Genomic DNA, 5,257 nt, shown 5'->3' with positions numbered 1-5,257 from the left:
TGGGAGGAGAATGCCATGTGAAGACACACAGGGAGAACACCTTTTGTTGAGGGGGCAGAGATTGAAGTAATGTGCCTACAAGCCAAGGAATGCCAAAGGTTGCCGGCAACCAGCGGAAGCTAGGAAGAGACAGGAAGGAAACTGCCTTAGAGCCTTCAGAGAGAGCACGGCCCTTGATTTTAGACTTCTGTCCTCCAGAATTGTGGGACAATAGATTTCTGTTGTTTTAAACCACTCAGTTTGTGGTAATTTGTTACAAAACTCTGGGAAGTTAATACAATGTATTTTTATCTAATGTTTTGGATCAGTCCTATAACAACCTTCTAGAGACTTCCTGAAGCATCCAGCATCCTTACTTTGAGAACTAACCCTTCAGAGTCTGTAGAGTGGAAAGAAAGTGGAAAGCGAAAACAGTAAACATGGTAAGTCCATCCAAATAAAATTTTGATTTAATGTGCATTTTATTACTCCCTCGAACAAAGGACGGATGCTCTTAATTGGAATCTCTGAAAAATGATCGATTGTCCAAAAAAATGCTTTATCAGAAAGTAGGACTGAAAATACCACACGGAGAGTCTTCAGTCTCCCATCAGAAGAGGTTTGGGGCCGGCCCGGTGGCACACTGGATAAGTGCGTCGCTTGGGAAGCGCGGCGGCGCTCCCGCCCGAGGGTTCGGATCCCACATACAGACCGGTTCCCGCTCACTGGCTGAGCGAGGCGCGGGAGCAACACCGAGGGTTGCAATCCCGTTGCCGGTCCCAGGTCCGGTACGGGGGCAACACTGAGGGTTTTTTAAAAAAAAAAAAAAAAAAAAAAAAAAAAAAAAAAAAAAAAAAAAAAAAAAAAAAAGAAGAGGTTTGGATTCATTTTCTCTTGCTTCCATAACAAATTACCAAAAATTTGGTGGCTTAAAACAATACCTACAATATTTATTACATGAGTGCCACGGTTCTGTAGATCAGAAGTCTGGTGTTCTCAGGTGGTTTCTCTGCTCTGAGTCTCCAACAGCAGAAATCAAGGCATCAGGGGGTTCTCTTCAGCCTGATTCTTTTGCCTTCCTCTTCTACTTCTGGGAGCTGTAGGGAAGAATCTGTTACCAGGTTCATTTAGTTGCTGGCAGATCAGTTCCATTTGGTTGTAGGACTGAAGTCCTGTTTTCTTGGTGACTGTCAACTGGGGGCCACCCTCAGCTGTTTGTTGCACATGGTCCCCTACATGTCAGAGCCAGCCAGCACCAGTGAGACAGATCCTTCTCACACTGCCCATCTCTTCCACCTGATTCTTCCGCCTTCCTCTTCTACTTACTTTCAAGGGCTCATGTGATTACACTGGGCCCTCCCTGATACTCCAGGATAACTTCCCTATTCTAAAGTTGGCTGATCTTAGCTCCATCTGCAAAATCTCTTTACAGCAGTACCTAGATTTGCCTTCGATTGAATAACCAGAGGATAGGAATGTTGGGTGACATCTCCGGAATCCTGCCTACCACAGTGTTATAAAAAGACTCACTCAGGGAGGCGTCATGAACAGCACCATGAGCAGATTCTCGGCATGATAAGAGGCTGTGATGTCTTGTAGTTGGTGAGGCTGGTGGGTCCTAATGATCTTGGAAGTCCTGGATTCCAGCAGTATCAATGCCAAACACAGCTTTTACTGCCCCAGAGTTCCCTTCTAAGCACTTCTAAGGCCCAATCTCTGTCTTTTGCCACAATGAAGCTTCAAATAATCTAATGACCAGCTATAAAAATGCAATAAACTAAGCAAATAACCAAACAAAAAAGGGGGGTAAATTTTCTGCAAACCTAATATGATACTGTTAGGCAGCATGCTTTCATTTCTTGATCACAAGGGTGATTGCTCTGGGCATGGGGCTCTGGGTTTTTTTCTTATACACTAGGAACACACACAAACAGTAATGAAAGGAGCCCTGGGTGCTGAGGGAAGAAGAAAACCCAATTTGTGCACTCAGGTTTGTTATTACTTAACTGCAATTATGCTTTCAAGAGAGTGTTGCTTTAAGAACCGCCCACTTAGTTTCTTAGACATTGAAAACCTTCTGGTAGAGTAATTGCCTGACATAGAACACCTAGGGGGTGAATTGAAATGAAAAGCCTTTTACTGAGTGGCAAAAGAAAGTATTAAATGCTTGATTAGAAGTTCTATGTCACTAATAGCAAATGCCAAAGAAAAGCCAAATGAATGCTCCCTCTCACATCTGTCTTCCCAGTCTGTCTTCCTCTTCTCTGTCATCGTGGAACATGCAAATTCCCATTCTACACTCAAAACCCCAAAGTGGCTTTGAAGTCCTGTTTTCCTTACTGAAAACAAGGAAAGGCAATTGATTCATTTAGTCTCTTGATTGTTTTCTTGCTAAAATCTCTTTCCTAAAAGATTGTCTTATAATGATCCAGCCTCATAACAAGTAAAATCTTCAAGCCTGACTTACCTGGGTTCTGCCACTTTCCACTGTTTTGACCTTAGGTAACTCATGGGAACCCTGTGAGCCTCAGATTGATCAACTGTGAGATGGGAATAGCAGCATCCATTTCTTAGATAGTTAAGAGAATTAGAACACTGAAAGTTGTCTGGCACATGGTAGATGCTCAAGCATTAAATCTCTTTTCCCTATTCCCCTGTCTCTTTGTTTATGTTCTAATTAATCGCTAGCTTGTGCATGCAGGCATGTTACAAATAGATTATAAATCATCTAAAAACAAGGACTATACCAATGTAATTTCATAAAAAGATTTTTGTATTGCCATTCAGGAGATTTAGGCCCAGGCCTGCAAAAGTGATCTTGATTAAGTCAATTGCCCTCTGTGCCTTGCAATTTCTGCAGGTATAAGAGGTTATTTAACCATATGGATTGCTCAGTTCTACATGTCATGTTAACACTGACTTTCTACCTGTTTAAAGACTCTACTGAGCAAGCAGTAGGCATTCAGTCAGTGTTTGCTGACTGTTTGCTGAATGAAGGTATCCAGTATGATGGGGTTAATGGGAATTATTACCAGATAGTAATGGGAATAGATCCAAAGCAACGCATTCCTAATTTTAACCAAATATTTCTAAGAGAATTTGAAAACAAAACAAAACAAAATTTTCTTTGGGAGTGGGAAGATAGTAAATGATGGCTAATACTAAATTTCCTTAAAAGTGGGTTTGATTATAGCCTGGTCTCTCCAGTTTCTTTTTGCTCCCAATGATGAGTCATTGACCTATGTCTCGTTTGGGAGTTGGATTGCTAGTCATTATGGAGAATTACACATTTGAGGACACATTGGAGGATTCCTAAAGGTTGTAAAATCTTACAAAGTTCTTGTAGACTATGATCTCACATTAACTTCTGAGATGGTGACTAACAAGAGGCCTGGTGTATTTTGCTAAGGGTTATTTTTTAATGAGTTTTAATTTACATTGAATAAAAGGCTCATATTGTAAGTATACATTTTGCTGTGTTTTGACCATATATACACCTTTGTATATAGAATATTTCTCTTCTGTATCTTGGCAACAGAAAGTTCCCAGTGCCCCTCTGTAGTCAACCCTCCTCCCAAGACAGTCACTGCTCCAACTTCCATCACATTAGCTTAGTTTTGCCTGTTCTAGAACTTCATATACATGGAATATACAATATGCATACTTTTGTATCTGGCTTCTTTTGCTCAACATAATGTTTTGAGATTTATCCATGTTATATACATTGGGAGTCTATTTCTTTTTATTGCTGACTAGTAGTCTATTGTATGAAAATATCACAATTTGTATGTCTACTTACTTGTTGATGGACATTTGGGTTTCCAGTTTTAGGCTTTTATGAATAAAGCCCTTATGAACATTCTTGCATATTTTGTATTTCTTTTGTATTTCTTTGTATTTCTTTCTGTATTTTTTTTTGTAAATAACCATTCTGCAAATCCTAGGGCTCTTAAGAATTACGCTAAATCTATTCTGTCTGTGCTTGATGAATGGAAGAGGAAAGCTCAAATAACAGCACATCTGTTTACAGCATGGCTTACTGAATATTTTAAACCCACTGATGAGACCTACTGCTCAGAAAAAAATTCCTTTCAAAAATATGAGGATACTTCAAATAGTTTGTGGGAAAATAGAATGGAAAGATAATATGAATCTTTCCATGAGCTTTTTTAAGTACCCACATTTTGCTACTACTCTGACAATGTATCTAGTTATTCAAGAGCTCTGACGGGGATGTGCAAGGATATTAATGTTGTTTCCCTGCCTGCTAACACAGCACCCATTCTGCAGCTCATGGATCAAGGAGTAATTTCAATTTTCAAGTCTTATTATTTAAGGAATACATTTTGTAAGGCTATAATTGCCATGAACAGTGATTCCTCTGATGGATCTGGGCCACGTAAGTTGAAAACCTTTTGAAAAGGATTCACCATTCCAGATGCCATTAAGAACATTTGTGATTCATGGGAGGAGGTTAACAGGAGTTTGGAAGAAGTTGATTCCAACTCTCAGGGATGACTTTGAGGGGGTTGAGACTTCCGTAGAGAAAGGAACTGCAGATATGGTGGAAATAGCAAGAAAACTAGAATTAGAGGTGGAGCCTGAAGATGATGTGACTGAATTGCTGCAATCTCACGATAAAACTTTAACGAATGAGGAGTTACTTCTTACGGACGAGGAAAGAAAGTGGTTTCTTTGCATGAAATCTTCTCTTGGTGAAAATGCTATGAATATTGTTGAACTGACAACAAAGGATTTAGAATATTACATCAACTTAGGTGATAAACCAGCAGCAGGGTTTGAGAGGACTGACTCTAATTTTGAAAGTACTACTGTGGGTAAAAACACTATCAAACAGCATCACATGCTACAGAGAAATGTTTCACAAAAGGAAAAGTCAATCGAAGTGGCAAACTACATTGTTGTCTTATTTAAAGAAATTGCCACAACCACCCTAGCCTTCAGCAACCACCACCCTGATCAGTTAACAGCCATCAACATCGAGACAAACCCTCCACCAGCAAAAAGCTTACAACTTGCCGAAGGCACAGGCTGATCATTATCATTTTTTAGCAATAAAGTATTTTTAAATTAAGTTATGTACATTGTTTTCTTAGACATAATGTTATTGAACACTGTAGTAGTCAGTTTCCTGTCACTTATAACAGAATACCTGAAACTGAGTAATTTACAAAGAAAAGAAATTTATTTCTTACAGTTTTGGATCTGGGAAGTGCAAGGTCGAGGGAGCACATGTAGCAAGGGCCTTCTTCTGGGT

The 5,257-nt window shown here is 39.6% G+C and overlaps 1 pseudogene; it reads left to right on the top strand.

Annotated features, from left to right (window-relative positions):
- The first annotated feature begins 3,909 nt into the window (after window positions 1–3,909).
- LOC103581427 lies at window positions 3,910–5,035 on the top strand (annotated as a pseudogene).
- The last annotated feature ends 222 nt before the right edge of the window (window positions 5,036–5,257 follow it).

Source organism: Galeopterus variegatus, unplaced genomic scaffold (genome assembly GCF_000696425.1).
Source record: "Galeopterus variegatus unplaced genomic scaffold, G_variegatus-3.0.2 Scaffold13023, whole genome shotgun sequence".
In the NCBI taxonomy this organism is placed as follows: domain Eukaryota; kingdom Metazoa; phylum Chordata; class Mammalia; order Dermoptera; family Cynocephalidae; genus Galeopterus; species Galeopterus variegatus.
This window is presented reverse-complemented; position numbering and strand designations above follow the sequence as displayed.